Raw genomic sequence first — 23,117 nt, 5'->3', positions numbered from 1 at the left:
AAACGAAATTATCAAGTTTACAACTCTGCCTTTCGGCTATGAAAAGTGATATCACTATTATGTGAATTGCATCTAGTAGTACATCTAAGGCGAACAAAATTGATATGTTACACATTAATCTAAAAAAAAATATAATAATATGGAAATACGGCTTTTACTGAACCCTTACACACAACGTAACGATATAACGTAAGTTATAAATTGACATATAGAATTTGCCCACTTTGAATGGTCTAATGCAGAGCTATTAATTTGTAAACTTCGTGCTTCGATTTTTTTCATAATTTCGAATTTTTGAAGATTTGTTAAAAAATTCAAGGCCTAAATCGAAATTCCGCTTCCCACAGTCACTAGAATTTAACCTTCTATCTCAAATGCAACAAATTTCATTAAAATCGATCCACCGGTTATCTCAGAAAAATGTTTTTGCATTTTACATGTGTTTGAATAGACCGCGTCGAAGTTGGGCCCGAGCTAAAGCTTCCTCTTAAAGGTGGCATCCGCATCTCTCTTTCGTTTTTGCGCGTTTCAAGCTTGCTAATCCTCCTCTCACAATAACAGCCGCTCTTTTGGTGTTCTCAAAGACCGGTTTACTACTTGAATAATACAGCTCCAATACAGCCAAAGTAATGCTTATCTTTAGTGGTCCTTTTAAGAATGCTAGTCAGCGATATTGTTCGCGTTTAATATTTACCACACCTTGTGCTGGAAACTTCCTTGTCAACAATGGCTGAAACTTGAGCAGATTGGGTGAAGTTCATGATACTGAAGGGCAGGCGAGCAAACCCGGACTCCCGAAGGAACGCAGGATGACAAGGCGTATTTGTACGCCTGCCTTTCGCGATTTCCTGTCTCCCGGAAATGTGCATGCCGTTCGTGACCTGGAAGCACCGGACGTTCAGCGTCAGAGAAAGAAATGCGCGATAGATTACAATCATTGATTGGTAACAGGATAAAGACCAAAGGCTGAAATGCTTTTTAGAGCGTGCCGTCAATTACATTTAAAATAAATTATGGTGTTGTATGTGGCAAAACCACGCTTTGATGATGAGGCACGCCGTACTTAGCTTGCGGTGGCTCATCGACAATTGCGGTGGTATGCAATGGAAGCTAAAACGGATCGTCAGCAATGAAGAGTTGGCATAACGAGGTCGTAAACGCGCCGAAAGTTCTCGAAAACGTTACACGGCCACGCCAAAGGAATTATTACACGCAAATAAACCCATGCTCTCCGGCAGGGGCCAGTAGCCAGTGTTGGAGCGATCGGCGGCAGCCATCTTTTATTCCTTTCGGAACGGGACAGCCTGCGGCTATTCAGAAGAAAATTCAGTTTTGTTCGGCATATTAATGAATCTTTAACGCATACGCGTCACTTTGAAGTGGTAAGTTATTGCGGTTTTGTGACGTCACGTAAGAGGCAGGTGCACAGGGTGCAGCCCGAAAACTTTTGACCAATAGCCGAGGGCTAATGGCAAATAGGCGTCGAATTAGAAATAAATATTTTTGTTTTGTTTGGTCAAATTGTGCAGAATCAGCGTGTACATGTCACATCAGATGGGGAGCTATCGCGGTTTTCGTGACCTCGCGTGACAGACAGGTGAAGTGGGGGTGGTCCAAAAAAGCTTTTGACCAATCGCGGTGGGTTGCTTGCAGAATTCGAATAGAAAAGTTTTGAATAGTTTTACGTTATAGCGCCCTTGGTTATACATTTTCCTAGTACGTTCTTTAAGCATCAGGTGTCCCATTTTCTTTAAAGAAAGAATAAAACTATGTAGCACACGTGCACCCATAAAATATCGCAGGAAGCGCGAAGCATGAAATTCTAGAAAAGACAAATGCTGAAATATGGAAATGTAGCAAGTTTCTCCTGTATGGCAGCTGCCTTGCGAGTCATGGACATCTGCGTGTGAAATACTTCGCGCATACGTTGAACGAGTGAAGTGCAATAATTAGAGCGGATTGATGGTATTTCGGTTGTGTTGCTAACCCCACGTTTTCTAAAGGAACGAAAAAAAAAGCAAGCTGGCACAACATAAAACCCATCCGCTTTTTTCCAGGCTTCTTTCAAGTGCGTATGAGGATTCGCTGGTGGGCTCGGTGCATTTATTTGCAAACTTGATCGAGCGCTGTAATAAGTAAATAATCCGATAGAACAGGCTGCTTTTGTGGTCTACACTCGAGCTGCCACCAGAATGTGCGGCTGAATGGGGCTCTTTCAGACGTTGAGTGCACTAGTGTGCACCGCTAGTAAGTGCATAAATAGCAAAACATGGATCAAAATATCGATAACGTGTCGCATACATTTTGAAAGACTTCTGATTGTACATTTGTTGCAAGTTTGTGTGGTCTGTGTAAAGAGTCCCAGAAAAACGAGTTGGACGGCTCGGTTCATGCTTTCGGCGTCAGTGAGTCGCCGTATAGTGGGCTCAAGTCATTCATTGTTGCCGGCAATGCTCTACGTAAGGTGTATTTTTCAAGTTGATGGATCGATTCTTTACAAGTATGCTACGTAATAAATAGTTCATGTTCTCGTATGCGACGTTCCTGTGGAGAGTTTGCGCATGAAATCAATATTCTATGCGCCTGACAAAGTTCACTGAATAATGTAAAATTCCTAATTGCTTCTGAAAATATACGCTGTTTATTATTCTGTGGGTGCAAGAAATGCCGCCATACTGTATTTGCAATGGAGAGCATAAAGTGGTGGTAGAAGCAAATAACTACGTTGTACTGTATTGTAGTTGCCCGCTTGTGAGCACTACTACACTTGAATCATATTCAGGCGCCAATAATTTCATCTCGCAAAAAGTACGTAAAGCCACGAGTTGCTCTGCAGCTGGTTCATTCCAAGAAAAAATAAGTAGAGTTCAGAATTTCTGTATACATATTATCGGCTTGTAAATACAATATTACGCAGAACATGTGCAAGAAGCACTACCACTTAATAGCTTTGTATAGGTCTAAAATAAACGGCGCTTGAAACTAGCGTCGCATTGTTTGCACAGTATATTATAGGCTTTCTAACAACAATCTTATTTTCAAATTGTGGCTTGCTGGCACAGCAACTATCGAGTAATACGATCATTGCATGGCTCAAGTCGCTCGATATGCGACAAAGCAATCTTAGTGAGAGTGCCGCGAAATTTCTAGTGGTTGCAACTAGGTAAATAGTAGGGTGCAACACAATGATTACGCATAAGCAGCGTCTAATAATACTTCATGCCCCTAATTGAAGTACCAGGTCAAACTTATGTGATCATTTCTAGCTTTAATAGGTTTTGCGGTTACCAAGGCATCCATGTCTTATCAACCGTCAGTAATCCATCGATCTGCAACAATGATATCCCATAATCTCACATGATTATGGTATGGTTACTTGTATGCTTGCGTGAGGAGAAGAGTGTGGATGCAATACGTTGAGGACTTCTGCTATTCTATTGGAAATAGTTACATGTGATAATATATGAGTCAACCAACCAATCAATCAAATTTTATTTTATATAATACAGGTTGAATGTTCCCTGTGTTCTTAAAGAATAGTGTTTGTCGGGATTTCAGCAATCAATTTAGCACTGTCATTATATTCCTAACGACATTTTACATTGGCTGTGTCACTATCATGCTCTTTCCCATGTCCAAGGTTCACAAACATGGCATATATTCATGAATGATTAGTTTCGCTACATATACATGTACAAACATCAGAGGTACATAACAAGAAGTGCACTTACGCCGAACTGTGTAACTTGCATAATCTGTCACACCTCCAAATTAGCACAGTCTCACAGCAGAAATTAAACACCGAATACCTGCATGCGCAAAACAACTAAACTTACTCATATTGCACCTCGGGGTAGCGTTTGGCCCGGGCATTAGCCAGGCATAGGGATGAGTAAGTCCGGTAGTAGGAGCGGAACAAAAACGTTTATTTACATTTTGAATCAAGTTTCCAGATTCTAGTAAAAGTTCTCTTTGCCACATTCGAGAGGTCCTTCTTAAGCAGTTCTTTTTCCTTAGCGCCAAAGAAATTTGATTACCTTGTTGTGGCCAATCATAGGGGCCGTACTGTTCACAGAATTGTGAAACATCGTTCGAGCGCACAATTGAACACGGACGAGATGAAAAAGACAACGCGAACGCTGGAACACCGGCGTTCGTGTTGTCTTTCTCTTCTCGTCCGTGTTCAATTGTGCGCTGGAACGATGTTTCATAATGCTAATCACAACCAACTAACCCAGCTATCCAAACTTAGCTGTTCACAGAAATTTGCCTCTGATGTGCAACCTTCGAAGCAAGGACGAGGCAATCCGGAAACAGGGGTTCACGCTTCTTTTACGAAAGTCGTCCACACTGGATCCTTTCTCGGCGTGACGGTCAGCTTGCTAGGGTCACGAGACTGGCCTTCGCGGCAGTTACAGCTTCCATGGGGAGCGGTGGTTGTTGTTGCCTCGAAGTGAGCTTCTTTGTTTGCGCACCCAGCCGGTGTCGGGCCCCGTCGCCCTGTGGGCAGGAGCGGATGAAGGAGCTGTCTCGGGGCAAGCACCCAAAGAATGCGCACGAATGCCCATTTGGGACGCAACACTGCACAGACAGCGCAAGACACCACATGGTAAAAGTTGCCTGCTTCTAAAATAAGGAAATTTTTCTCCATGTATTTGAAATCCAGGTGCTATAATATTTTCGTAATTTGTTTCCGCAAATATGACATAATGACAAATGTTTATAGAATTTATATGGTGCCATTACTCCACACGGTTAAATTCATTCAAGAGCAATACTCGAAACTATGTTTAAGGCCGATGGTTACATCAGATGACGTTTAATTCCTTACGATAGCAATATGCTAGCTCTCCAGAGTGTATTGAAGCAGTTGATCTGTTCTTTTTTCAGCTAGTATTGTCTAATGCTGATATAGATGACTGGCGAATTCGGAAGGTCATTCCAGTTTTCAAGAAAGGTGACAGATCACCCCCAAGTAATTACCGACCCATTTCGCTAACCCGTGCATGCTCTAAGATCATGGAACACGTCATTTACTCTAAGGTTGCCACATTCCTAACATCGGCCAACTTTTTTCATCCAAACCAACACGGATTCCGGAAAGACCACTCATGCGACACCCAATTAGCTTTGTTCCTGCATGACATTCATTCCTATCTTGACCGCAATATCCCAACTAATGCGCTATTTCTAGATTTCGAGAAAGCTTTCGATAAAGTACCCAGTTCCCGCCTTTTACTTAAAATGTCTCTGTTAAACATTCATCCTAGTGTCTTGAACTGGATTCGAAGCTTTTTAACTGACCGCATGCAGTTTGTTTCCGCTAATGGCTTCTCATCATCCTACTCACACGTTCCTTCAGGAGTACCACAAGGCACAGTTCTTGGCCCCTTGCTCTTTCTAATATACATTAACGACTTGCTTTCCACAGTAACATCTAGTATCCGCCTTTTCGCGGATGATTGCGTACTCTATCGCCCCATAACTAACGCCGAGGATGCTTACATCCTCCTAAATGACCTGGATAACATACAGCAGTGGTGCACTAGGTGGCTAATGTCCCTAAATACTACAAAGACCATACAAATTTCTTTTCACCGCCGCCGAAATTGTACTCCGTCTATTTATAAAATTAACGATACTGCCATTATTTCCACTAACTCTTTTAAGTATCTTGGCATTAACCTTGCTAGTGACTTATCATGGTCTTGCCACATTCACCGCATAATAAATTCATCTAATCGAGCAGTTGGGTATCTCCGACGTAACCTGCGCATGACACCTTCTTCCTTAAAATTACTAGCTTATAAAACATTTGTGCGACCTAAACTTGAATACGCTTGCGCAATATTTGACCCCCATCAGCCTAACCTTATCTCAGCCCTATAATTCGTTCAGAATCGTGCCACTCGCATTATTCTTTCAAACTACTCGCGATACTCTAGATTATCCGCCTTGAAGTTGCAACTAAAACTTCATTCTCTCGTTTCCCGTCGCCGAATTTCACGTCTCTGCCTCTATCACAGGTTTTTCCATTGTTCGCCCCGTGACAGCAAGCTCATCCTACCATTACGTCGAACACCCCGCACAGGCCATCCAAACAGCGTCATCCCGCATCGTTCCCGAACAACTACATTTCAGAAATCATTTTTTCTCCACACAGCTCGCGACTGGAATGACCTTCCCTGTGACTTAGCACTAATCCCTGATCCAGCCCATTTCAAGACTGCCATCGAGGAAGCCATGTCACCGTCATGATTCTCATGTAACATTCATTGTTAACCGCCGTTCTTGCGCCCACCCCTCATGTAATGTCCCGCCAGGGACCCTTGAGGTTCAAATAAATAAATAGAAAAAATATTGTCACATAGCATTGACGGTGAAGAAAAAAGCAAAAACTGCGTAGCACAAAAGTAGCTCCTTGTTGGGCGAATTTGTTGCCCTAAAAACAATCGGTATTCAAAGCACAACGGTAGCGGCGGGCACAGTCGGTGATCGTCGAAGATCTGATCAGCGGGTCAGGCGCGTCGACTTTGATCGATCACTCGTCGAAGGTTCTAGCGTAATCGCTGCTACCCCCGTGCCTTCCAGAAGGTACTACACAATTGGCGTCACAGATACAATCAGATTACACAAGGTTCAATGAAGCGGACAACTGATAGGGCCATTCGTAATACTCGCGAAATTTCCAATGCATGCAGGCTCGTTACGCGCCTGGCAACAGCGTTTAACATTCGTTAGCCGGTGGAAAACGATCACCGGAGAAAGAGATAAATAAATAATGTATGATAGATCAATATTATATGTAGCGAAGCTTCCATTGAAGCCCATAAGTTCAACACACGGCTACTCGGCGTCGGTTTATGGAGCTTAGCCTCATCTTTGTGACGAGGAAAGACTTCCGGTGGAATAAAAAAATGATGTGACGCCATATCGGTTCAAAACCTAAGTGAAATCATTTTGTTCCCAAAGGCGCGCAATTTGTTTTCGTGGCCCACCATTAGAGCTGTATATCCGACTTCCCCGCCATTGGACTTAATGGGCGTTTTGTGCTTTCAGCGGGCAAAGCTATGCAGCAAAAGGTCAGCCGTACGGCTATTGAAACCGCCCCGCCCTGCGCAGGACATACTTTTTTTTATAGGCCGAAGAAAGCTTTCGGTGTAGAATTCTCGGACCATGGTCGGATGGCAAGTCCGTCGGCCAGTTCAGCCGCACGAAACAGCTAAAACAGACAATTATCTGGTGGTCGTAACTCACTACCTTTGGCTGAAAAGGTTAAGCAACGATGAAACTACACGCTGCACGAAATTCACAACGACGTCGCCAAAAAAAACAGCACATCGTGTGATGAAGGAGTAGAAGGAGGAGCACGCCTTTCTGCAGACTTCGAGAGCAGTATTTCATTGCAAATTATACCGGCATATGCGGTCTTACGGTCGGTGCTCAAAAAGGTATTTGTTAATAAGGATAAAGTAAAGCAGGTTGCCTGTTCCTTTCTCGCTAAGCGTATATAAAATTTATTAGGAATTTAATTTTTATTGAATGAATTCAACTGTGCCGCGTATTAAATGAAAGCGCCTTTATCATTTCCAATGCTTGTTCCCTCTTCACATACTCGCCCTTCATTCAATCGCTGCTCCCATCACCACCCAGATGTCGGGGACAATTTGTTCTGAGCCGCTTTTCGCCCGAAGCTTGCCGAATTATTTGGATTGACCTTGTCCATGCACAAACACAAGAGCGAAATACAAAAGAACCCAAAGTATACGAAAAGAAAATACAACAAAGCAATAAAGAAACAAAGTTATGAAGTTTATCAGCAGGCGTAGCAAGGCTTAAGGCAAACTACGTGGCAGACTTGAGGTCACGCATGGCACCGCGGTGATTTCAAAATGGCATCTGGCACGACCTCATAGTCTAGTGCGCCAATACGTCGGGTCATCTTGTAGCGTCCGGAGTGGCGTCGCAATAGTTTCCCGCCGCCGCACTGGAGTCCAAGCCCAAACAGGGTCGCCGGGTTGGTATTGCACGTAGCGTTGTCGAAAACTGTAATGTCGGCTGTCCGTCGTTTGCTGGCTTTTGATGCGCAGGCGGGCAAGTTGTCGTGCTTCTTCGGCGCGTTGCAGATAGGCGGGGACGTCGATACTCCCTTCATCGTTAACGTGTGACAGCAAGACCTCGAGAGTCGTTGACGGGTTCTTTCCGTAAACCAGCTTGAATGGCGCGATCGGCCTTGTTTCCTGCACTGCCGTGCTATAAACGTGGGTTACGTACGGAAGGACCACATGCCAGGTCTTGTGGATGGATGTGGTTTATGGATAACATGTCGTCGCTGGTCCTATTCAGCTGCTCTGTAAGGCCATTCGTCTGTGGGTGGTCAGCGGTTATCCTGCGATGACTTGTCTTGCTGCATTCAAGAATGGCTTCAATGAGCGCCGCCGTAACAGCAGCTCCTCTGTCGGTGATCAGGACTCCTGGGACACCATGTCAAAACAGGATGTTGTCGACGAAGAAGTTCGACGCTTAGGTCACGGTACCGTTGGGTAGGAGCACAACTATATTCCAATCACACAATCGCAGTTGTCTTCGTCCGATGCAACGCACAATCATCAATGCTTATGCTTATGCGCCGCGCAGGTCAAAAGGAAAGGAAAGCTTTGTTTCTTTAGCCCATTCAAACAAGCTTTGGTAAATAACTTTTTTTAGTAAAAGCACTGTCACCTTGCGCTATAACCCTTACTAACGAATAACTTGCAGTTTAACTAATGCTTAGGTAACTTTGTGCTGTAAAAGCCTGCCAGCCTCTCGAGTTTGCCAAGACAGCTGTTCTTGCACCTTCAGTACGTTTTATTTTATTACGTATAATTTTCATCCAAATATATGCCTTTTATACAAAGATCATTCGCTTCATGCTCAACAAATTTCGCTGTGGCGCGAGCGACGTTTTTTGCTGCTTCGAGCGCGCTATTACAAAACGAAGCAGCGACTGTGTAAGTCTAACGTGGATCAATATTGCCACTATATTGGCTCACGTTTGTCTTGCGATGGGCGGGAATCGGTCCCCTTTTCTGCGCTACTTCGGTAACCTATTCATCCTAGTAATGGCTTTCACTGATTGTCGCTGTGCCAACCGAATGATTAATTTATTGTTGAGGCTTAGTACAATGAGTCTGACCAATACATAATGTTATGGAATATATGCCGTAGATGTGCAAAAAGATGAATTACTAATTAATTATTACACAAAACTCCACGTAATGTTTTGGTCGGGCAAGCATCTGCTAAATGGCCTTCGGACAATAGGCGCTCATGACTTTTAACATGAAGAGGCCGCACTAAAGTTCGAAGCCTTGTCATTGAACATCTTATTTTCAAAAGCAATATCCGGTGGTAGTTTCCATAACATTGTTCCTTGAGTTTCCCTAAAATGTAGTTTGCTTGGAGAAAAATCCTTTTGATATTTTCGCTATGACCAATGTACTGCTTAATTTAACGCTAATTTCAGCAGACAGAAACAAGCTGTCCCTCTCTAAAAAATATAATAGTATCTTTGAAACGTTCTGAAACATAGGCACAGAGCTGTCAATAACGGTTGCTTTAATTTGTTCCTAACCTTTGTTAACCTCTGGCCGAACCAGTTTGGAATGCTTCCATCGGTTTCCTGGGTTTCAGATTCAACACACTTTTCGGTTCGGTTTCAGTTCCGACATGGCAGCAATAAGCGGTTCTACTACGGTTACTATTCTAACCTCTCGTAGAATCTTTCGTTCGCAAGTGCTTTTTGGCAATCGCCTGCTGCCTGCTCTAGTGGTGTGTGAAATACCAGCATTGGCTGGTATTTGCCATTGCGAGCAATTCTAGAGTAGGAAGATATTCCAAAAGGACTTCTTGGGCAAGTTGGTGCTTAGATTTTCTATGTATACTTGATTGCGGCTGCAGTATTGTATTCTGTAGCCAGATTAATACTCCAGTATAATTGTATTCTGCAGGAATGACCTTTATCCAAATTATGTTATCATCACCATGCTGTTCTATGTCACACCGTAGCTCTCCGCGCATGCGCGGAAGTTGTCTTTTTTTCTATACGTTTTTTCAGGCTCTCATTAAACAGTTGGTAGTTGGCGCTTCACTGTCTTGTTCTTTCTGTCCCTCTTAACGATATGTATTTCGCGCCACAATCAACTGTACCTAGGAAATATACAGCAGGAACTTTTTGTGAGTACGAGCCTAGTTCCGGTTACAGTTCTTCCCCGTGATCAGTAGGACTCTTAGCATCAGCAATACGTCTCCACCTGGGTGGTTCGATGTCTCACAAGATAACATTGAAACACGTTCAGTACTGAGCTCTAAATTGTATATATATATATATATATATATATATATATATACAACTACACAACACCTACGGGCTACAACAACAGCTGAACTCCACCTCCCTCCTCTCCCCCAACCTATCGAGAGCTGAAAATGCCAACTTAAGGGAACATCGTTCCAGAAGTCATTCAGTTATATATAAAGAGCACCTATACTGCAACGAAGAACGAGAGTGCCCAAAATATAAAAGTTCGAAGTAGAAGTCCCACACTCTATATTTCCATTTTTTTCTACATATGGTTCACCACTACTTGCAGTTTTGTTTTTCGTTTTCGCACCACAAGTAACCGTTCTGTTGAGCATGCATTGAAACTTCTACGTCTGACGCGCATTGGCGTTGGCTTTCCTAAAATGAATAATCGGGAGGTGTAGGACTCCCAAACTGAGAATATTTACAACTATTTGCTCGACATGTACAAGAGAAGCAGATCATCAATCCGAAGTAAAATTGACGAATTCGTGGGAAGCGTAAAAGAGCATCATCGTGTCTATACATCGTCAAGCATCTAAAGAAGCAATTGGTTCGACATGACTGCCCAGCTCCCCTCTAATGCCTGAGATACAAGTGTTTGCTGGTAACATATAGATGCTGCTACTTTCAAAGCCACTTCAAAACACGACACTTGTAGGAAGGCATCACGTTGTCTGCATCCATTTTTTCCTCAGTACTACACAATGGTCACGACTTCGCATAGTAATTTTTCTTTAACACGCTGTATTTGGCATTCCCTTCGTTTCACTAAGAAACTGCAACATTTAAATTACCTCACCGCAACTGCCGATTAGCTACAAGTTGCGCGGTTCCGCACGAAGAGATAGGCGTCAGCATGGAGTCAATGGATGAGTCATATATAGTAAGTGTCAGAAGCTTTGAAAGGTTCCGTTCTGAATTCGCATTGCTCCATATAAACAATGAGACGAGCTCCAAGCTTCCTCCGAAGGAATCAGAGGAAAGAAGTAATGAAGTGATTTCAGGCAAGCTGCGATATCATTTGGTTAAGGCTCTCATTCTTTTAAAAGCCGTATTATTAATTGACGTCGAATTTAGACGTGTACTCTGTATCTGAACTCGTGAACACACTTCGTCTGTTTGGCAACTGTAATACTAACAAACAATTATTTACATGCTGGCACAAATACAAAGGTAATTTGCCTAAACGTTCAGCTATTATTGGTGCAATAAAGAGTAAAGACGGCAAGGAGCCACAACATAACATCCAAATGGGGCTAGAGTACGAGCCAACATGCAGAGCAGCGAGGGCGTCACACGAAGAGCCCGCTCTATTGTCACCGTTGATGTTCCGCAATAAATATGGACATTTTGTATCTTTAACCCCAATGCCAGTGGCATGATGAGTTGCTTGTGCATCGCCACCGGCAAATGGTGAAAGCCTAAAAACTGATAATGAAGCCGCCAGTCAATTACATGTAGCTTTTTGCGCACAAAAACTTTTATTCTAATGCCTAATATCCACGAAATTGGGGTTTGATAGCAAATCTTTTTAGCGCCTTAGCCTTCTATAAACAGAATTTTCTTGGCCCTTAAAAAAAACATTTTTGATGCAGTTAGAAGCGCTTTTATATGAGTTTAGGGCATGGAAAAATTGGTGCCACATTATTCCTACAAATGGATTTTGTTATATCATTAAAAATATTTGAAATTATTTTTTTCTTTAAGTACAACAAACTTCTTCAAGATCCGCTCGTTTACGCACTTTACAAAGTTCGAATTGGCAGGCTAACCATCTCGCATCTTATAGGAGCCTTGTAATGCAGCCAGCGCTGCAGAGAAGACGACTGCAATTTCTGTGCCTGAATATACTCAATGAAGTGAGTTTCATAGAGTGTTTACCCGCGTAAAAAATGCGCGGGCAGAGCTTTCTTCTCTGCGACAGGGATGACGACAGGCCCAGCGTTTTTTGTCGGATGACTTCAATATAATGAACGGCCTCTCTGGATGATAAGTTTCGCTGTCCTCTCTGCGGGCTCCTTATTGTACGTTGCTAAAAATAAAGAACGTCGTGGTTTGAGCGCCGCCACCCGAAGTGCATTTTTATTTTCAGGGGCACTTGAGCTTCACGAGCGCATGCACTTTGCTTTCAGTCGTTGAAAATGCAAATTGTAAAGTGCCCGCTCAAAGTGGTTTAAAACATCGGCGCCAAAAAATGAAAAAAATGCAGATGTTATGTATAACCAACGCACATGGGTAATCTATGCGAAACGGCTAATTAAACGTTATACAACTAAAAGCGATGCCCGCACAATCGTCTCTAACTTCATCGACCGCACCGTGTAATATGAAAAAGAAGCTTCTCTTTAAATGAAATATTGGCGAGAACTGTTCACTTTCAAAAGAGGGGGGCCTCTGAACACGAAGTTTTCCTTTAAATATCAAATCCAGAGAACCGCAATATTACGGCCGAAGAATTTCTCTCATCCCAGAAACCCCTGCGTAGCGTAGCGCTAAACGACGAAGCACGCTTGGCGCCTCGTCGTGAGTGATGGCATTTTGGCGTGCCTGGTTGTGCAAATCCTATGGTAGCAGATGCTGTGTGCCTCCAACTCTCTGTTGTGCCTGCAGCGTGTTTCCGTGGAGGGCGGCCTCCTTTCGCACGCCACTCTTTTTAACCACCTGCTTGAGGTTGTTTGCAAGGCAGCCTAAATAGGCAATAATTTACCTCAACAAAGCACCTGGTTTTCCATGGATGGCGTCGCTCTGACGTTCTCGTTTTTTATGCACCCCATTTGCGGCCGCAATTGCTTCGTGAAGCGGACGGCAAAACATTCCTCGCCTTCTTCGGGGCGGTTGGAAACTTACGCAAGTATTCAGGGAAGCTTGTAGCGCCCCCCTTCTGTTTAGCGAGTAAACGGGCAGTGTACCACAGCAACAAAATACTCCGCACGGCACTGCCGCAACGCACGGCACGGCAACACACCCTATATGCACGGAAACTCCTCGGCTGTTTGCACAGCGTGGAAGCGATCCCTTATAGTCTTTCCTTCTACTAGCTAAAACGGTATCCGTATTGCACAGAGTACTTACCATCTGTGTGCTCCTTGATTTTGCAACAGATTCCTCTTCACTTTCAAACCCGTAACGGCTGTGACGAAGGGGACTCTGTTATAGGAACATGTCCGCGGTCCGCGGTCACTACCTGCCATAAGTGTATTTATTCCCTTACCACTTCCAGTGCCTCGCTACCTATCGTAAACTGCTGTTCTCTTCCGAGACCGTTAAACATTACTTTAGTTTTCTGTAGATTAATTTACAGACCCACCCTTCTGCTTTGCCTCTGCAGGTCCGTAAGCATGAATTGCAATTGGTCCCCTGAGTTACTAAGCAAGGCAATATCATCAGCGAATCGCAAGTTACTAAGGTATTCTCCATTAACTCTTATCCCCAATTCTTCCCACTCCACGTCTCTGAATACCTCCTGTAAACACGCTGTGAATAGCATTAGAGAGATCGTATCTTCCTGTCTGATGCCTTTCTTTATTGAGATTTTGTTGCTTTCTTTATGGAGGACTACGGTGGCTGTGGAGCCGCTATAGATATATTTTAGTATTTTTACATATGGCTCTTCTACACACTCATTCCGTAATGCCTCCATGACTGCTGAGGTTTCGACATAATCAAACGCTTTCTCGTAATCAATGAAAGCTATATATAAGGGTTGGTTATATTCTGCACATTTCTCTATCACCTGATTGATTGTGTGAATATGGTCTATTGTTGAGTAGCCTTTACGGAATCCTGCCTGGTCTTTTCGTTGACAGAAGCCTAAGGTGCTCCGGATTCTATTTGCGATGACCTTAGTAAGTACTTTGTAGGCAACGGACAGTAAGCTGATTGGTCTATAATTTTTCAAGTCTTTGGTGTCCCCTTTCTTAGGACTAGGATTATGTTAGCATTCTTCCAAGATTCCGGTACGCTCGAGGTCATGAGGCATTGTGTATAAACGGTGGCCAGTTTTTCTAGAACAATGCGCCCACCATCCTTCAACAAATCTGCTGTTACCTGATCCTCCCCAGCTGCCTTCCCCCTTTGCATAGCTCCCAAGGCGTTCTTTACTTCTTCCGGCGTTACTTGTGGGATTTCAAATTCCTCTAGACTATTCTCTCTCACTTAAGGCAACTATACGTTGCCTTAAGTTAAAGGAGAACAGGGAAGATACGTTCGTGGTTCAACAGAAAATTGTCCCTTCAATCTCAAGGCGCGATATCGAGCCAAGCTTCCAACCAAGGAGCTACTCGGTGTGGCTCCACCACATGTCACTCGAAGAAATATTGCGATTGTTCTGTTACTATTTTAATGCTATATTTATATTAATCCCAACAGGCATGATGTCCGTGCCTATATTTTCGCATCGGTGAGGTCCACTCATCTGAAAGGTAGAAGATTCTGGCGCCATTCATGGCATGTCCTGTGGATGCGTGAAAACACAGAAGTTTGTAAGCAGTCTAAAGACCCTGGCAACAGCAAAAAGAAAAGAAGCTAGCGCAATCACACGGATTTTCAGATTCTAACAGCATTAATGAAATGCTGCAAAATAAAGACACAGAAAAGTATCATTTTTGCCAGGAATCACGGGCAGTAAGACATCGAAATATAGTTATCACTTGGAAAAGAAGTAAAGAATTAATGCTTTCAAAATTCACCGAAATAACCTAAAGGCCCCCCCCCCCCCCCTTTCTTTTTGTATTCTCGCTTTTGCGATATGGTAACAGAAAAAAATGGAAAAGCAGCTGTCATTTTACTTCTCCTCTACTTTCCATATTTTGGCCACTCCTCGGTGAACGTCGCAACTAGTCGCATATTTGTATAACTACGACCTTGGGGCACCGCTTTCTCCAACGCCCTGTACGAAGGTGTCATCGTTTGCAATGCCAAAATGCGCAAGCGCAGATATGCCCTGTATGTCAAAAGGCTTAATTCTACATAATAATGTCTCTTTATCGTAAAACTGATTTTGGACGTGTTAAGATCCGAGGCGAAGGCTAATCACGGGTTGCGATTGCGTAAGCGCAGTACAGCCAACACGGGCCCTAAAGAAATTAGATTGTGGGGTTTTACGTTACAAAACCATGTGCACGGTCTGATTATGAGGCACGCCGTAGTGGCGAACTCCGGAGATTTCGGCCACCTAGGGTTATTTAACGGGCACTCAAGTCTAAGTATACAGGTGGTATCGCATTTTGCCCCCATCGAAATGCGGTTGCCATGGCCGGGATTCGAACCAGCGACCTTGCGCTTAGCAGCCCAACATCATAGCCACGAAGCAACCACGGCAGGTAACACGGGCACTGGATAGCTTCTGTCAGAAATCATGGGCCGAATGAAGGTGTTCCTTAAAAAAAAAAACGAAAGTATTTTCAAATATGACGTAAAACAGCGGCGAGAAATCGACTGTTAAGCAAGGAAGATAAAAAAAAAAAAAAACTACGGCTGTACTTGATTTAATTCCACAACTACATACAGGGTGTTTCATGTAACTTGGGCCAAACTTTAAAAATGTACAAATGCCACGTAACTGGACCGATCCACGGTAATGTTGTTTGCCGTCACTTGGAGATACTCAGATTATTTTTTGCATTCCCCTTAAATAAATAATTAGTTTTAATTAATAAATCAACTTATCAGAAATTACACTTAGATGAGAAGTGTCAATGAGAAAAATGTAGAGCAACATGAAAAACTCCCGATAGAGCTTTCTGTTGCTCGATACGTGCTGCATAAGAGTGATTTTCCGAGCGTGAAAGAAGCCCGCGAATACAGGCAAAATTGCCGCGCGACGGACCGCGCGAGTTACATTGTGACAGTTTCACATAATCTGTAGACTAATTAGTCAATTTTGTCCTCTTTAGATGCTCTAAGGGATGCAGTTTACAGAACGGCGATATCTGTCTATGGTACAGAGTCACGAATTTGTGAAGTTTGTGCTTGAATTTTTATAAGCTTACTAGGTTTTGTAAATTTCCGAGAAAAAATTTTAGCTTTTAATAAGGAATTCTGCTTTCCGGAGGCACCAAAATTTAACTTTCTCTTTCAAATTTAACCAATTTCATTCCAATCACCCCAGTGAGTGGCTGATCGAAGTATTTCTGAGTTTTAGAAATATTGGAATAGGAAAATTTGAGTTTGCCCGCAGCTAAAGTTTTCTTGTAAAGTCGTCATTTCCCGGACAGCGTATTTCTTCTGTGTTGGCAATCAAACGGTGTCATTGGCCACGATAGTTTGTAGCACAGAATAGAATGCTCTTGTCCGAAATATTAGGATTTAAATCTCCATTGAAGGATATTGTCCTCGTTGTATTGACGGTGAAGAACCAAGCACTGTCATAACTGTGAGTTACGTACGCCTCTAACTCTTCATTGGGCAAATTTGTGCTCATAGAGGCAAGCAGCACTCAAACACAACGATAGCAGCGAGCATAGTCTCAATCGTCGAACGACAACAGGCGGCTCAAGTGCCTCCGCTACTGATACATGCATCACCGTGCATACATTCCAGAGTAAATTGCCGGTGCTTGCGTACATTTCACAATGCACAGCGCGAATCGCGAGACGCTCGCAACCTAATACGATCACACGTTTTTGCTACGGAACCAAGCACATTCACGAAATTTCGTTTTGCAGTTGTTCGCTCAACTGTGCAGTCATGCGGTGCCTCACTACGACCTGAATGCGGCGAGATGCGGCTGGGATATTTCGAGGCACGTAAACTTTCAGGATCGGTGAAGCTACTGTGAAATTTAGCCCATTTTACGATTTATATATTGCGCTACAGTGTTATCACGTTCCATGTACCACGTGCAGGGATTATGAAAACATGCCGCTTGTTTCAACCACTGCTTTCGGTTTTTGTTCCCTCCACACATGGCCACTCGTGCGTGTACCACCCGCTTGTTATTGCGTGCGTTATTTACAGGCGCCTCCCCGTTTCATTCTTGTCCGTGTTCTCTATTGTTCCTGCCGACGGCAAACTTTTTTTTTTTTTGCGGGACGAGCTTTTATTCTTGAGTTTGAGCTGATATCATTGCAGACACATAGGAATGATGTGGCTTCCTCGTTCTTTAAGTAATGCACCGTCAGTTGCCGTTACATTTTTGTTTTTCATGTGCCTAATTTAAATGTTAAGCGTACGACACCTGACGCCTGAAACAGACTCGTAGATGCCCTAATGTGAATCTTACAGACACCGAGCTTGAGCAGTTGTGTCAACCTGAAGATATAGTTGATGGATCACACTGCCGCAATGGAGAGTCTGGACTGGACGTGCCCTGGGCTGGCCTAACTGGTGTTTAGGGCATGAAAGTAACAAATGTTTGCGTAACACCTAGAGGCGTTCAGTCGAGGATGAGGGAACAAACGTACCCGACGTGTTGTGCGCGTGCATGCATGCGTGCGTGGGTGTGAGTGTGTGTGCTGGTGTTTAACACACGTTTCTCTTTATGGGCGGTTTGAACGCAAGCAAATACACCAGCAAGAAATACACTCATCTCAAGCCGCATAATTGTCTTGGATGTACGTGCCATTCTGAGCTAGACAAATGTCCCCCTACTCCGACCACCTGATTGCCCGTTCTCTTACCAGACAAAGGCCCTTTGTTTTGGTCACTCTAACATTTAAGGTGACCTCTAAGAATTACGTGCAGGAGGACAGTAAAAAAAAACGCACTATATTGAGAATTGATGTGGATCTATGCTACCGCACATGGCATGACTCACCTTTTCACATAGAGGTAATAAACGCAAGCCTAAGCACTAAACTTGCATAACTGCTAATACGGAAATATTTAAAAGACAAAAAACTGCAAGGTAAGTTAACTCATAATTACCCGTAACAGCCTAGGAGTATACTGATAATAACAGGGAATATAGAAGGTCCGAAATGCTGTGGTAATAACAAAGATATTTAATCATTTTTGCTGACTAATTCGGGAAGAAAAGTACACTGGGGCCATGCGTTAAAGCAATTTCGTGTTTTTAAATTTTACCGCCTTCATTGGCTCCACACGTCCGTGCTCGTCGCCTTAGCTGAAACCGGACGCTCAACGTACGAGACGCCGATGCTATAGCCTTACCGTCATAAACTATATTCAGGAGTTGTATAGTTATATAGGGCAATTCATTAACCAATCATAAGCACGGAGACAGGGTAGTACCGGCCCGTATGCGCCCAAAGCAGCCACAACATTGTCACCGCCGTGCAAACCATGAGCGTGGTATTTTCATCGAGCGTGTCGCAAAGCACACCTGCCCGTGAGAGCATCAAAATGATAGAAGCACAAGAAATAAATCATAGCCAATATAACTATTCTGAGACGAAGAACAAGCGCGTTGAAGAACAAGCACGTTTTTACGTAAAAAACGCGCACATAAATAGAAAAGCCTGCTCACGACACCCACGTGATATACTGAAACAGCTTCTTCAATTAGAAAGCCTTTAAACACCATATTTCTACTTTCTTGAATAGATTTCTCTTTTAGAAAGATTTAGATTTCGAAAGACACAATTGGTGGTATATTGCATAGAAAAATGTAAAAAAAATTTGCTTGCCCCAGTCCTCTCTGCACAGATTAACACGACGGGGCTAGGTTTGAGGGCGTTATGTATTGCTAGAGAACTCCTTTTCACGTTGGTAAAGTCCAGCTAAGTAGTCGAAGTTGGAAGCTATCACTGTAGCACACAAGCCTAGAAGAGCGCACTCAAACGCAAAGTGTCTGATGTTATTGAAGGCAATGTGTGTGCTACACACACCGAACTAAATTATCTTCGACGCGGGAACGTGAAAGAATTCCCGACGAGAGAGGGTGAAATGCCCAGGGAACATAGGCAGCGACAAATGCAAACTGCCACCGCACTCTAGTTGAAAGAGGGTTGCCGCAGTCTGGCAGCAAACCATATGGTCGAGCGGCGTGTGTAACAAGGCATCAGGGTAATCCGGAGGTAGGTACAGCGGCGATCCTACCAGAGTTCTCTAGGCGGCAACAAATAAATTTCTCATCGTCGACGTGCCTCGAAGAGCGTACAGCATCCAGCGGTCGTAAATGTGAAAAACACCAGAAAAGAACAGTTTGATCATTTTACGCATCCTTTATTTTAACTTCTTCGAGTGCCCTAAAGAACGTCGTTTGGCCACAAACGTTCAGCGATAATCGACGTCGCGTGTGACATGCTGGGGTCTTTTTCCTACGCTTCGTACAGTTAACAAGAAATCGCCAAGGATTGGCACTTTGTTTGCTATTGAATGAGTGTATGTGGACGCAAATACATCTTGATTTTGACAACAGAAAAGCAACATGAAAGCTCGCACTTCCAGTTCAAACAGCCATTTCAAGTGCTGTTTCTACCATTCAACCGTCACTCCCATCAGTTCTGGGTAACACTGTTTCGCGGTGTATCACCCAGCTGCCGGAATGACAGACATCAAGGATACTTGCCTAACGAAAAGCTAAGTTTGCCAGCCTTACCAGGGTCTCAACAAATATTCTGCTGCCTTACATGAAGTGCCCAGCGATACCACGTCAGGACAGCAGAAAATACAAAAATAAAGTGTCATGCTCGTTCCCTAACCAGCAGATTGGAACACTCAGTCTTCAAAGTTCTGACACGCAAACTTGATAACGATGCTTAAGATAAAAGCGATTATATGATTTATTGCAATAATAATGGGGAGAGAAATAAACTGTGGGAAAAAAGTTCGGGAATGTATATCTCGAAACTGGTGTCCTCTTGAGAATTCGTTCCAAATATATCCACCATGCGAACTCCACGGCTATAATTTGTAAATTGCAATACGGGCCGTAATCTAATTAGGTAAAACTTTAATTACCTAATTTTTATTAATTTGTTGATTTTGCACCTCAATTTTTTGTGCGAGTATTGTCCGCCGCTTCGAGTAGAGCAACCAGCTCGTGAACTATAATTGTGATATCTACCGCAAGCAACTTTCAAAGATTTTTGACAGTGTTCGCTGAAACGCCATATATATATATATGGTTTTATGCTCAGTCGCTATGTGTTAGGCTGCTGAGCACGAGGTCGCGGGATCGAGTCCCGGCCATGGCGGCCGCATTTCCGTGGGGGCGAAATGCGAAAACACCCGTGCACTTAGATTTAGGTGCACGTTAAAGAACTCCAGGTGGTCGAAATTTCCGGAGTCCTCCACTACGGCGTACCTCATAATCAGAAAGTGGTTTTGGCGCGTAAAACACCATGATTTAATTTTAATATATGCTTTCCCTCGCGCGATAACAGCAGCGAGAGAGCGTGCCTGAGGAACTTCCGGTCACGGGCCTCATCAGTCGGCTACGCCGCAACACAAAGCGTGTTTTTAAGTTCTTCCACTGTGCGGAAAGTCAATTTTTAAAATTTTGAGATACAAGACATGCGCATTACGCCTTAATATTACTACATGAAATTTGTCCCATAACTTGCGGTAATGTCGACTTGTAAAATTGCCGTTATGTACAGAGGAAAAATTGAAAATCTGCGGGTTCAGATTTTAACGCGCTCCTTGTGCTCCATATAGTGGCAAATGCTTTCCTTGCTCGCTAGATTTAGCGGTCTACGTCGGTGAGCAAAACCGGAAGTCGTCCAGGGCCTATGTTTCCAAACAGTGAAAGCATCTATACTACGAGCTGCGTCCCAGAGGTTCATGCTCTGAGGGAGCAAAGAAGTGCAAGAGGTTGTAGCGACATCGCAAAAGAGCCTGTTGACTTGTGTATAAAAAGGCAAGCTTTTACTCACCCTTTTCGCCCAACTCACCCGAGAGCATCGTGCGACGCTCAGCTAGTTGGTTCGACACGACTTCTCACGGTAAAACAGCCGAGGAAACGAAGACGTGCAGAATGAATGAATAACACCACAAAGCGCTGAAAAACAAGTCAATGGCCTCAGATGGCACATCGCATCGTGGCAGAACTATTACACTTGAATAGGATTATGGGGCTGTACGTTCCAAAACCACAATCGGATTATGAGGCACGCCGTAGTGGCGGACTGCGGATTAATTTTCACACCGTGATGTCCTTTAACGTGTCCCGAAATCAAAGTGCACGTGTGTTTTGTATTACGCCCCCGTCGAAATGCTGCTGCCGCAATTGGGATAAAATCCACAACCTCTAGCAATGCGATAACCGCAAAGCTAACGCGGCGGGACCAGAAGTATTGATTTGATGGTCGACCACTTCGGTAGTGTCTCCTGGACCCTGCAGCGCGGTTTTAATTAATGTGGCTCTGCTTCTGCACGCGCTGCGTAGGTTGCCTGTTTGCATATTTGCATGGCGTCTTTTTTTCAGAAATAACAGCAACGTACTGTACCGTACCTTGAACTTAAGCTTATCCTCTTTCTCCGCAACCGCTGTCGTACAGTAGTGAGGTTTCTTTGCCTTCTCACGTCACCTCCCCCTCTCTTATATGGGAACTTCCTCTTCTCCTCCCCCTCCTTCTTCTCCTCTCCTCCTCTCTACAGTTCTATCTGCATCCCCTCTAGCCCAACACCCTCTAGAGTCCGGGTGGTGTTGTCTGGCCTCGCACGTTAGTAGAAAGGGAAGCGCTGCAGTTCTTGCAGTGCTTCTGAGGGGAGTCACGGATAATTACAGCTGTCAAACGGCTAATGTGGTGACGGCCAGGGAGCTCCACAGTTAATTATGCACATTCGATGCGGAGGTGTGAAAACGAGTTTCTCCTGTCGCCTTTCCTCGCTGATATGCTCCTGTCATCTGTATACACGCTCTGAACCACGCCCCGAGGCGGTGTGCGCGACAACAGCTCACAGCAGCCCACAGCAGCAGCAGCAGCCGTGGGAAAGTCGAAGGAAGAGGCAGAGAAAACTTCGCTTTAATAACAACAACAACGAAACATACGCAAACTTCCGCGAACTAATTTACTGTACACTAGCGAGGTTGGCGATTCTCAGTCAGCACTAGTGATAGGACGGTTCCTGGACCATCTTCCAGCTGTTTAATAGCGTGCGCTTCAGCAATCAGGCAAGCATACGTCCGGTGATACGGTCCTATCATATTGCCATTTTAATAGACTGGAACACATTCGCACACGACGCAGTGAAGAGCGATATTCCTGCCTGCTTTACAGCGACAGTTGCATTGCCAAGCTCGGTCAGCCGTTGGTTGAGAGAACGACCCGTCTTTCCAGCCCTTTCAAAAGGTCTCCATTTCGCCTTTCTTCATTTCATGGGCAGTTTTACAATGATATGGCAAACATTATTCGGCGCATGCGTTGGACGTCCAGGATGAGCTCGAGCAGTCTACTGCAATGGCATCGTGGGTTGCGTAGGTGTGCACCAATTCATTGCACAATTGCAATGAATTGCACAAATATACAACGCGCATCCACTCAAATATAGAATGGCCTCGATTGTAATTAGCCCCAACAAATTTGGAAGAGCAAAGAAAAAAAATTAATCTGCAAATATAAGCTGACCAAGAGAAATGTAAACTACAGCAGGGGCCGTATAACGCAAAACTATTCCAATAAGTTTTTATTCCAATCTCCTGACGTCAAATTTGCCTAACTGCCGAAGCAAGCATCGGGCGGTCACCCGCAGGATTGTCTGAATAAACCAATCAAATGCTCCCCTCGTTCATAGGAGGTCACTTTTGTTCGCTTGAAAAACGAATAACATTGTCTGCACTGAGCTGTTTGCCTTGTCTAATTGGCTCACAAGAGGCGAGGAGCATGCTCAAGTGGAGAGGAATTCAATGGGGCCGAACCACTGC

The sequence above is a fragment of the Dermacentor andersoni genome, chromosome 1, assembly GCF_023375885.2.
Source record: "Dermacentor andersoni chromosome 1, qqDerAnde1_hic_scaffold, whole genome shotgun sequence".
Classification (NCBI taxonomy): Eukaryota; Metazoa; Arthropoda; class Arachnida; order Ixodida; family Ixodidae; genus Dermacentor; species Dermacentor andersoni.
The sequence above is the reverse complement of the archived record's forward strand: the minus strand, read 5'-3'. Positions refer to the sequence as shown.